Consider the following 12500-nt stretch of genomic DNA (forward strand, 5'->3'; position numbering starts at 1 on the left):
AGAGATAGAGAATGAAACAGGGAGCAAAAGAGCGTACAAGAGACGCGCAAAACAGAGACTGAGAGAAGAGGGAGAACGGGAGAGAGAGAGAGAGAAAATATGAAAAAGAGAGAGGATATGAGAAAGAGAGAGAATATGATAGAGAGAGGATATGCGAGAGAGAGGATATGCGAGAGAGAGAGTAAGAGGCCCCGAACGTAGCGACGGAGAGAGATAGAGAGCAGAAGAGACGCAGGAAAAGATAGGAATACGAAGAGAGGAGAGAGGCGAAGAGACAGAAGGAAACAGAGATAGAAAATGAAACAGGGAGCAAAAGAGAGTACAAGAGACACGCGCAAAACAGAGACGGAGAGAAGAGGGAGAAGGGGACGAGGAGAGAGAGAGAGAGAGGGAGAGAGAGAGAGAGGGACGAAGAGAGAGAAAGTGAGAGAGACAGAGAGGGAGTGAGAGAGACGAGAGAGAACCGAGGGAGGGAGGAGAGAGAGAGACCGAAGGAGGGGCAAAAATAAGAGAGAGAGAGAGAGAGAGAGAGTGGGAACAAAATAAGAGAGTGAGAGTGGGAGGGACAAAAAAGAGAGAGAGCGAGAGACAGAGAGAGAGAGAGAGAGAGGGAGAGAAGAAGAAAAGCAAAAGTGAAAGAAGTTGAGCGAAAGAGAGAAACATCGAGAGAGAGAGAGAGAGAGAGAAATGGAGCGACAGAGAGGAACAGGGCGGATACAACTAAGTTGATCGTAGGCCGAGATTGAAGTTATTGATATATAATTAAGGGACGTTTCGAGGAAAGCAGCACGATGAAGCTACAACTAAGTCGTGCGGAATCATGCTGGAGCGGAGATTATGTGTTTTTGAGAATCGTTTTGGACATCTGATATGGGCCGTTCATGTCGGGGAAGAGGAAAACATACGTTTCTATAAGATCAAGAAGGACGAAGATGAAATAAAGATACTCATTAGTGATCTGAGTTTAGCGCACAACATCATTTGGGGTCTAGCCCTTACTTACAAACACCGCTTGTATTGGCCGAGTCAGGCAAGAAATAAGGTTTATAGTCTATACACGTTAACCAGTGGAATTTGACAACAGAGACTATGGAAAGAGAAGGACCCAGAAATGGATAGAGAAGGACCATATAAATATTATATGGAGAGACTTTCTTGGGAAATGAAATGGCTAGGGCTTTTTATAAAGATATATGAGTAACGTGATAAGATAACACCTATGGTGCAGTGACGAGGACCGTGGGGATGGATGGCCTACCAAGAGAGATGGTATCCGACTTCCCGGTAGTCTGGTCGATTTTCTGGCGAGATAGTGCCTGCTTACTTGGACGCCAGTGGACCGCACTATACTGTTGAAGCAAAATTGCTGCCGTCTCCATTCCGCTATCTGGATTAGGTAAGGCATGCCCGGCCCCTTGAATTGGCTTGATCTTATGGGACATGAGCGGCAACGATGTGGCGTTTGGCATCCGTATGAGCTGCATCGGACGCTGATCCGAGCGGTAGGCAGTCGATGAGGGCGTGCCGCGTATTGCTCCATCCAGTGTCCTTGTCGTTTGCTTGTGCCCACAAACCGTTTGTGAAGGAGGGGACTCAACCTTAGCTCAGCACGAAAGAAGTGAAGCGATCGGCCAGTTTATGTACCATCCCTGGCTCTACGATATTTAGGCTAAATATCAGCATCTCAAGATATATTCGGAGGCTACCAGGATTTATCTCTTGCAGAAGAAAGCCATTTATTTCGCGCGGTTTACCCGCCCAGGGGACTTTTTTCGCATCGATCTTGATCACAGCCAGCATAATGCTTCTCTACTTGAAGAAACGAGGCTTTCATCTTCGGAAACTCTGAATTCATGAATTCGCCCCATACGTTGTGGCACATGTTTTACCCATCGAACGCTGCATGACATAAAAAAGGTATCGGTTGCGAAAACTGAAATCGTCCGAAAATGAAGCATTGGAGAAAGTGCACCGGCCGTTTTAAATGCGAGAGCCGGGCGCGTGTCGGGTGAATCGGGCTCTGTTTCATAGAGCTCGATTTGGACCCTCTTTATGAGCGTTCGATGCGAACTTTCGGGCCACGTTAGGAGGTATAAGCTTTTGGGATACTGGAGTTCACCTTTACCCTTAAAGAGGAAGCTAAAGCTTCTATTCGAAAAAAGGAAGAGGGTATTTTCCAATACCCGATTCCAAAACCTAGTATCCTGGGGGCCCCTTCATAACTTTGTAGGTTCCTTTCAGGTAAAGCCATTTGGGGCGTGCAGAATGGAATGGCCTCTGCAAAGTTTTCTACAAGAGCTGGAAAGAAGGTATGGGAGGCTTTCCCCCTAAGAAACGGATGCTCTTGAGCAGATTCGTATCACCCCTCGTAATAGCTCCCTCTCCACGAAGCTATTCTTCGAAGCCAGGTCGACCCCAATGATATTGTTAGTTGGGACCTCAATTATTCCGTAGCCAAGGTTAGTTTCTGGCATTGTGAGCGCCCACTAGAATTGTTGTTCTACTCTAGTTCTCAAGGGACGGCTAGAAATCCCAGCATTCGGATGTCTTGGTTAGCGGGTCGGGCCCGATTTGGCGTACAGTGTTCAGCCGCTCGGCGCATGTTGCACGCGGGCGGAAAGTACGAAGAGGAGTCGGACGAGGACGTTACGTCAAAGGGGCGCGTTTCTCTCAGAGGGCCGTATCCTCGTTGATTAAGCAGGGAGAGGAAATACGATAAGGATAAGACGAGAGGGTAGATAGCTTCTGAAAGGAGTCCCGCCGAGTAACATAAGACGAGACGCAAGGAGATGTTCCGCGAGGTGTGAGTCGCTCTCAAAAGATCTTCGTGGAGACCCGTCCAGAGCCCTGGCGCGTGGGTGGGGACTGGAGTCTTACAGGCTAACCAGGGGCGCTGGAAAGGTCGTTATGTGAAAATTCTAATAGAATTCTATTAGAATTATGATAGAAGTCTGATATACTGGGCGGTACATCCGTTAGAACAATTCAGCCGAGTTGGAAGAAATAAGTCCTCCGTTTATTCAACCGTGTTAGAAGGAATATAGAAAAGGCCACGAGCGGCGCCGGGCTTCCTCGGGTCGGTCGCTCAGTAGCTGTTGACGACGGCGCACCTGATCCTGATCTCGCCTTGGTTTCCGGTCAGGACATCCATGGCGCCCATGCGCACCATGGCGTCGGCGTACTTCTTTGCCCAGCGATTGGGCTTGTCCGCGAAGGAGTCCACCATCTTTGCGGTGAGGGAGCTGGTCCACAGCGTCTGGTCGGAGATGAGCACCCCCTTCCCCTTCTTGAGGTTCCTATAGTACTGCACGTCCAGCAGGTTGGGGGTGGCGACATCCAGGGGCAATGCGGCGGTGCGTCCTGGCCCGGAGGTGGGCAGCGTCTCTTGAGGTACTCGGCAGGTCGGGGCCATTGGCGGATCCTGCGGGTGGGTAGCGTTGAAGTTGTAGAGCCTGCGCGGAGAAGGTGGGGCAGTGGGCGATGCCGAGGAGTGGGCGCGGAGAGCACCACCATGTCTTCCAGCGACAGTCCCTTGCTCGTAAAGTCATCGCGGAGCTCCTGGGCGCTGGCAAACGGGGAGGGAAGGACATTGGCCTCCTCCCTCCGAGAAATCCTGCCGTCGCGCCTTCCGGCGGGGACCTTGTAGGTGGGACCCCGGTGAACTTCGGAAGCGTCAGGCGGCGGCGAGGCGTCGGCGCAGGAAACGGTTTGGGGGCACTCAGATTCCAGCAGGGCCTTGGCGTCGTTGATCGCTTCGAATCCCCGAAGGCTGTTTAGGTTCGCGATGTTCATCTGCTCAGAATCGCCGCCCTCGAGAAGAACCGAGGCGTCGCATCCCTGCGAACGGAAAAATAAGAAATGCGCCTCGGGTCGGATGAAGCATAGATATACAGCGGACTTCGCAGTCCCTGATGGGCGAGTATTTTACTCTCCCAGGCAAGGAGACTTACCCTAACGAAGCAGTCGTGGAAGTGCAGCCTTATGAGACCGGCCCCGATGCCCGGGTTGGCGGCCACAGCTGGGCCCACAACATTCCTTACGATGCGCTCCGCCTGTGGGCAGGTCTTCTTGTAGAAGCCTCTCTTGAGAGACGGCGAGGCAGCGACGAGAGTCCACGAGTGGACGGCGAAGCGAGCCATGAACAAAACTCCTCGCATGGTTCGCGACATTTCTGATGCCAGGTGCTTCCCCGCACTCTTTTGATTAGGCTGCTACCTGGAGGGAAGAGCTGCTGATGGGAGATGAAATGGCGTTCTGGACCCATTTATAGATCAGCTTCTTGGAGTCTGACGTATCCAAATTGCTCTTGGTTCTGGGCTTCCAAGGCTGACAGTTTCTAAAGTTAGACGGGCCTGCAATCGTTGCTGTCGTGCATTGACCAACATGATACCAACCGTCGACTAGTCCAATGTCAATAGAAGAGAAGGTGCACGGTAACGGGCGCTGGATCGCAGCTCTCTTTCTCTCTCTCTCTCTCTCTCTCGCTCTCTCTCTCTCTCTCTCTCTCGCTCTCTCTCTCGCTCTCTCTCTCGCTCTCTCTCTCTCTCTCTCTCTGTCTCTCTCTCTGTCTCTCGGTGTTTGCCGGTACATATATCTTTGTCGGTCTCTCCTTCCCGTTTTCGCTCTCTCCCGTTCTTTCGCGATCTCTCTTTCTCCCTCTCTCTCTCGCTCTCTCCCGTTCTTTCTTAATCTCCCTCGCTATCTCTATCTCCCGTTCTTTTTGTATCTCACTCTCTCTCCCGTCCTTTCTAACTTTCTCTCTCTCCCGTTCTTTCTCAATCTTTCTCTCTCTCTTTCTTTCTGGTTCTATCCATTTCTTTGCTGGCTATCTTATTCTCTCTCTTGCCCCAATCTCTCACTTCCAACTTAATAACGTTGAAGGAATAACCTAAATCGTCCACGGTGTCCTTCCCTTTCGCCGTCCGTCCATCGCCCTAGCCCAATCCCAGAGAGCGAGACTGAGATAGTGCAGAAGAGAGAAATGGCGAGAGAAGGGAACAGAGAAGGCGGAAAAAATATACAGAGCCCTCGAGAATTAGTGAGCGGGAAAGACAGAATAAGCGACGCAAAAGAGAGTCACGGCATGAGCGCGCGCGAGCGCGCGCGAGAGAGAGAGAGAGAGAGAGAGAGAGAGAGAGAGAGAGAGAATATGATAGAGAAAGAGAATATGATAGAGAGAGAGAGAATATGAAGAGAGAGAGAGAGAGAATATGAGAGAGAGAGAGAATATGAGAGAGAATATGAGAGAGAATATGAGAGAGAGAGAGAATATGATAGAGAGAGGATATGCGAGAGAGAGGATATGCGAGAGAGAGGATATGCGAGAGAGAGGATATGCGAGAGAGAGAGAAGAGGCCCCAAACGTAGCGACGGAGAGAGATAGAGAGCAGAAGATACGCAGGAAGAGATAGGAATACGAAGAGAGGAGAGAGGCGAAGAGACAGAAGAAAACAGAGATAGAGAATGAAACAGGGAGCAAAAGAGAGTAAAAGAGACACGCGCAAAACAGAGACGGAGAGAAGAGGGAGAACTGGACGAGGAGAGAGAGAGAGAGAGAGGGAGAGAGAGAGAGGGAGAGAGAGAGAGAGAGAGAGAGAGAGAGAGGGTGAGAGAGAGAGAGAATATGATAGAGAGAGGATATGCGAGAGAGAGGATATGCGAGAGAGAGAGTAAGAGGCCCCGAACGTAGCGACGGAGAGAGATAGAGAGCAGAAGAGACGCAGGAAAAGATAGGAATACGAAGAGAGGAGAGAGGCGAAGAGACAGAAGGAAACAGAGATAGAGAATGAAACAGGGAGCAAAAGAGAGTACAAGAGACATGCGCAAAACAGAGACGGAGAGAAGAGGGAGAAGGGGACGAGGAGAGAGAGAGAGAGAGAGGGAGAGAGAGAGAGGGACGAAGAGAGAGAGAGTGAGAGAGACAGAGAGGGAGTGAGAGAGACGAGAGAGAACCGAGGGAGGGAGGAGAGAGAGAGACCGAAGGAGGGGCAAAAAAAAGAGAGAGAGAGAGAGGGAGAGAAGAAAAAAAAGCAAAAGCGAAAGAAGTTGAGCGAAAGAGAGAAACATCGAGAGAGAGAGAAATGGAGCGTCAGAGAGGAACAGGGCGGATACAACTAAGTTGATCGTAGGCCGAGATTGAAGTTATTGATATATAATTAAGGGACGTTTCGAGGAAAGCAGCACGATGAAGCTACAACTAAGTCGTGGGAATCATGCTGGAGCGGAGATTATGTGTTTTTGAGAATCGTTTTGGACATCTGATATGGGCCGTTCATGCCGGGGAAGAGAAAAACATACGTTCCTATAAGATCAAGAAGGACGAAGATGAAATAAAGATACTAATTAGTGATCTGAGTTTAGCGCACAACATCATTTGGGGTCTAGCCCTTACAAACACCGCTTGTATTGGCCAAGTCAGGCAAGAAATAAGGTTTATAGTCTATACACATTATAAACTTTATTTCTTGCCTCTTGCTCAAAAGTTATGAATAAATGAATTTAGACAAATGTTAACCATTGGATTAATTCATTTATTCATTTCTTTATTTCTCCTAACATAAGCTGACGTGTCACCATTTTATTGGCGGCGACTTTCCAAATTCTTCTGGCAGGTGCTCTCCTTGTGCCACGTAACCCCTCCCAGAGCTTCTCTCTCTTCACGCCCCATCCGATTCTCATCTGACGGCCAAGAGAGTGCCACGGCGACATGCGAGAGACTCCTTGCTGTTTTTTTTCAACAAACCCCTTTATAAAATTAAAAGTTGCAAGTGAACGCCGCCCTAAAGTATTTGTGTCTCTGTCCTCCCCGCATTCTCTCTCCTCCGCTTTTCTTCTAAAACATTAAAACAATAAAACTGGTAATTGCGACAAAACCCTGTAAAATTTTAAATTGGATCTTTACGCCTGCCATGGGGACCGAGAGCTGTTTTCAGGGTCTTTTTGCAATGAAAGTTTGCAAAACGCCCTTCAATGTTCAAAAATTATAAAAATACTTTTTTTTCTATTATAAATATACCTTTTCTTCTTAGAATAAATGCATTTCCTCTTCAAATAAATCCCAAAAAAAATCCTAAATATTCGTAAAAAATTCTAGAAAATTCTAGAAATTCACTGATTCATTCCCATGCTGATAAATGTCGAAATAAAATATTAAATTTGCCATTTTCATTCATAAATAGTTATTACGAGCTTCCATAAATCCTTTAAACATCATAGAATTAACAGAAAATTAGGGGAAAATCAGAAATCACTTGAAAACACTATTTTCATGTAAATATGTGATTAGAACCCCATTTTAAGCTCTTTAAAAGTATAAAATTGTGCTAATAACATGAAATAAAGACAGAAATTAGGGTGTTATCATATACCCCACTGCTTAGACATTGCTAGTCCCTTAGCAACATCCAAGTATTTTGCCGTATTTTTATTTCTTTCATCCTGTGGGTCAAACAACGAGTGATGGAAGTGTTAAGTGTATCAATCGAAAGCTGAGCTTAAAAACTAAATGACAATTTGAGCCACAACCTTTTCAGGAATGTGGGGTTCCTTTCTCCTTGGTTTGAAGGCCTAAGTGGATGAGAAGGAGTGTACTTGTTGCTAGGTATGACACTATACTCTTAAGGTAAACTCTCTGCACTCATCTGAAAGTGGCCTCACATCTCTCGCAAGCAAGATCACTCTCTCCGGGTGGCGGCCACAGTACTTGTCTCCGTTAGTGTTTTTCCACCCCAAAAATAGAAGCAGCCAATTTTCTCCTCCTTTTAGCACACAAAATGAAGGTAACAAAAAGGGTATATGGCGTAATTGTTGGAGTTGTGATGCTAGAGATGGGAATAACATGAGGGAACTTGAATAAGTGTGTTCAAAAATGTGGTGAATGTATGGTTGACAAGACGTGGTCCTACCTGCGATAACCTACTCCCAAGATTTTCAGAAGAAATGAGGGAGATAGAAGAGATGGGACCAATGTGATGATACAAAGATAGAGAGCAATATGACCATAAATGGAATAGTAACATAAGAAATTTGCGCAAGTCAAACCCCCCTCTTCACTTCTTTTTCTTCTTCTTCTTCTTCTCTTCCCCTTTTTAAAAAAAAACTTATTTCTGCTTCTTTTTCTTTTCCTTTTTTTCTTTTTCTTTTTTGATGAAGAGGGCCTGACCAAAAATTGCAACACTTTCCATTATCTCAATGGTTTTCAAACATTTTATCACAACTAGCATGAGTGTCATAACAATCACATTGGTCTAGAGAGAAGGGACAGAAGAATAAGATTTAGATAATGCATAGTGAATCATGGACAGAAAAGAGTCGAAGAGGCAGTATCATAGTGATACCGTGGAAAGGAGATAGACGATTTGGGAGATAGGCATATCCTCGGTAGTGGAAGCAAGGTGGTGGAGTCAAGTTGTGATGGATATGGCGTGAAGCGTGTGAAACAATGAGGTGGATGGAGATGGTGTATTCTGTGCATAAGACTTGAAGAATGACTGCCCACTATTTTGGAATGAAAGTAGGCTAATGGTGGGACGAAGTACATAAGTGGGATCGGCTGTTTTGAGCTGATGGAATGGGGGATCTCAGTTCACTCATCACTCTCCTTTGCAGCATAGAGCTTATACCCTTGGACTTTCCATCATCTACTCACCTACTAGACACCCTACCCAATTTTGAAATCGACCCCACATTGCTCAAAATCACGTGTGCAGCACCTCAACTTGTTCTTGATCCTCTCTAGGAGCTTAACTTCTCTACACATGTTCCCAAACCACTGGATGAAAGGTATGACTCATGTATATGCATATTAAAGATGATTACAAGCAGGTTCAATTCATATAATATTCTTTAAAATTAAATGCATGAGTCACAGTTCGCCACATAAAATGAACTAGCTCCCCCCTACTAAAACGTGCATGGTCCTCAATGCATAGCTACTAAAATCATGAAGAGTAAAACTGAGGTGAGAAGGGCAAACAGTGATATTGGAGACGTTGGGCCCGATGGCATTATTAATAAGAGATCCTGGCGATAGTACTGATTTGCTGAATCACATACACCCGCAACCTGGTCAAAGTTACCATAGAAGACACAACAAAAATAAGAAGCTAACATAATGCAAAGAAAGTAAATCCTAAAACATAATAAAAGAACACAAATATTGTTGAGAGCTCTAAGCGGATGGTGATGTCGCCGCTTCTAAAGAAATGTCTTCATTGGGGGGATGTGGCTCGTGTTCAAGGAAGGGTTTCAAACGCTGCCCATTGACCTTGAATTCGGCTCCATGTGTTGTATCTCGAATGAGGACAGACCCATTGTCAAAATGTTGGCATACGACGTAAGGTCCATCCCATCTTGATTTAACCTTTCCTGGAAAAAGTTTAAGTCGAGAATTATATAGCCAGACTTTTTGTTCAGGGACAAAAACTTTTCTGTGTATGTGTTGATCATGGAACGCTTTCATCTTGGCTTTGTAGATGAGGGAATTTTCATATGCTTCATTCCAAAACTCCTCCAATTCATGCAGCTGCAATAAACGATGTTCACCTGCATCATCTAAAGATAGATTAAGTCGCTTAATAGCCCATAAAGCGCGATGTTCGATTTCTAAAGGGAGATGACAGGCTTTTCCAAAGACTAACCTGAATGGCGACATTCCTAACGGGGTTTTATATGCAGTCCGATACGCCCATAGCGCATTAGGCAACTTACTAGACCAATCCTTCCCATTAGGGTTAATAATTTTCTTCAATATTTTTTTAATCTCCCTATTTGAGACTTCGAATTGGCCATTGGCCTGAGGGTGATAAGGGTGGTAAGACGATGATGAACTCCATATCGTTGTAACAATTCTTTAAAGACTTTGTTGTTGAAATGAGTTCCACCATCACTAATAATGGCTCGTGGGCATCCAAACTGGGAAAAGATATTATCTTTGACAAATTTAACAACATGTTTGTGGTTGTTTTTCGTGTTGGTATGGCTTCTACCCACTTAGAGACATAATCAACACCTACCAAAATATATTCATGTCCAAAAGATGGAGGAAAGGGTCCCATGAAATCTATGCCCCAAAGATCAAACAACTCAACTTCAAGAATAGGATGTATAGGCATAGAAGCATTGCGACCTACATTTACCACTGCTTGACATCGAATGCATCTCTTGCAGAATTCATATGCATCACGATGAAGATGAGGCCAATAAAAGCCACATTGTAGGACCTTTTGTGCAGTTATCTTGGAGGCGTAGTGTCCTCCGCACAAAGATGAGTGACACGACTCCAAAACTCTCCATTGTTCATCCTCTGGTATACATCTTCTAAAAATTTGATTGACTCCCAATCTAAATAGTTCAGGCTCATCCCAATAGTAATACTTGATATCCTTAAAAAACTTTTTTCGATCATCATAATCCCAACCTTGTGGCAATTGACCAGTTACCAAGTAATTTACTATATGAGCATACCAGGGTAATTTTCGCGTAGAAATTCCTAAAATATGCTCATCAGGAAAAGAATCTATGATGGGAGTTAGGGATGGCATTGATAAGCGGGAGAGGTGATCAGCTGCACCATTGTCCACTCCATGCCTATCTCTAATTTCAATGTCAAACTCTTGCATTAATAAAATCTAGGTTTTGTCTCTTTCTTGCTTAATAAATGTTTAAATGCAGCATGATCTGAAAAGACTATAATCTTACTCCCTATGAGGTAAGATCGAAATTTATCTAAAGCAAAGACAATTGCAAGTAACTCCTTTTCTATGGTAGAGTAATTTACCTGAGCGGCGTCGAGAGTCTTACTTGCATAGTAAAGAGCTGTAGGTTTCTTGTCTTTGCGTTGACCCAAAACGGCTCCCACTGCATAATCTGAAGCATCACAAAAAATCTCAAAGGGTTCACTCCAATTTGGAGCTTGTAAGATAGGGGCTGTAACTAATGCTTCTTTAATCCGATTAAAAGCCAACTTGCATTCATCATTCAAAATAAGTTCTTTGTCTTTAGAAAGAAGCAAAGTGAGAGGTTTAGCCACTTTGGGAAAATCTTTAATAAAGCGACGATAAAAGCCTGCATGGCCCAAAAAGCCACTAAGTTGCTTTAGGGTCGATGGGAGTGGAAGCTCCTTAATGATCTCGATCTTTGCCTTGTCCACCGCCAACCCCTCCTTGCTGATATGGTGGCGTAGAACGAAGCTCCTTAATGATCTCGATTTTATTAATCCAAGACTACGTTCACGTGTCCACCATAAAATGGGATTTCTCCCAACTGAGCACTAACTTGTTTTCCTCGCAAATCTGTAACACTTTATCTAAGTTAGACAAACAACACTCAAAAGATTCCCCAAACACAGAAAAGTCATCCATGAAAACCTCAAGGCACGTACCAATAAGATCAAAAAACATTGCACTCATGCACCTTTGAAAGGTTGCTGGTGCATTACAAACTCCAAATGGCATTTTTCTAAAGGCAAATGTTCCTAAAGGACACGTGAACGTAGTCTTATCTTGGTCACTTTCATGAATGCTAATTTGATTGTATCCTGAATACCCATCTAAGAAACAATAGAAACTTTTTCCAGCTAATTTTTCAAGTATTTGATCAATAAAAGGCAGAGGATAATGGTCCTTTTTTGTTGCTAGATTTAACTTCCGATAATCTATGCATACTCGCCAACTCGATGCTACCCTAGTTTGGATCTCTTCTCCATCCTGATTCTTTTGAACAGTAATTCCTGTTTTTTTGGGTACTACATGAATTTGACTAACCCACTTACTATCTGAAATTGGGTAAATGAATCCCGCTTTCAGCCATTTGGTGATTTCTTTTGACACCACATCATAAAGATAAGGGTTTAGCCTACGTTGATGTTGTACTGAGGGCTTGGATCCTTCCTTGATAAAAATTCTATGCTGACAGACATCAGGGCTGATTCCCTTGATGTCGTCTATGGTCCACCCAATAGAGCTCTTGTGCTGTCGTAATACATCTAATAGGTTAACTTCCTGCTCCATGGTGAGGGTCGAAGAGATAATCACAGGATACATCTTTCTTGGACCTAAGAAAGCATATTTAAGATGAGAAGGAAGAGGTTTCAATTCTAATTCATCAGTGGGCATAGATATGTAGTCATTCATACTTTCACCCTTCGTTTCATTGCGGTCATCCTTCTCTCCCTCATAAACATTCTCATTCACTGCCATCACATCATACATTACGTTCTCTATGGCATCGCATTCATCATCATCATCATTTAAGGAACATGTATAGATATCTTCCTGGCTACTATTGGGGTATTTCATCAATTGAAAAATTGGTAATTCAACCTCCTCTTTTCCCATGCGCAATTTAATTTTTCCTTCATTCCAATCAGTGTTCACTCTTGCGGTAGCTAGAAATGGCGTCCTAAAATAATGGGTGCATGACCAATTTTTCCTGAAATTTTACATCCACTACTATAAAATCCACTAGAAATGAGCACTTTTCTACTTTCATCACCACATCCA

At 44.6% G+C, this 12500-nt stretch overlaps 1 long non-coding RNA gene and 1 pseudogene across 1 annotated transcript; one reads left to right on the top strand and one right to left on the bottom strand.

The window, feature by feature from the left end:
* The first annotated feature begins 2015 nt into the window (after nt 1–2015).
* Nucleotides 2016–2473, top strand: LOC144715911 (uncharacterized). Its single transcript, XR_013584762.1, has 2 exons — nt 2016–2090; nt 2242–2473. It is a non-coding gene; the product is annotated as an uncharacterized LOC144715911 (long non-coding RNA).
* Nucleotides 2474–2905: 432 nt separating this feature from the next.
* On the bottom strand, nt 2906–4157 carry LOC144715532 (peroxidase 1 pseudogene; annotated as a pseudogene).
* Nucleotides 4158–12500: the final 8343 nt, after the last annotated feature.

This window comes from Wolffia australiana, chromosome 19, assembly GCF_029677425.1.
Source record: "Wolffia australiana isolate 7733 chromosome 19, ASM2967742v1".
Lineage (NCBI taxonomy): Eukaryota > Viridiplantae > Streptophyta > Magnoliopsida > Alismatales > Araceae > Wolffia > Wolffia australiana.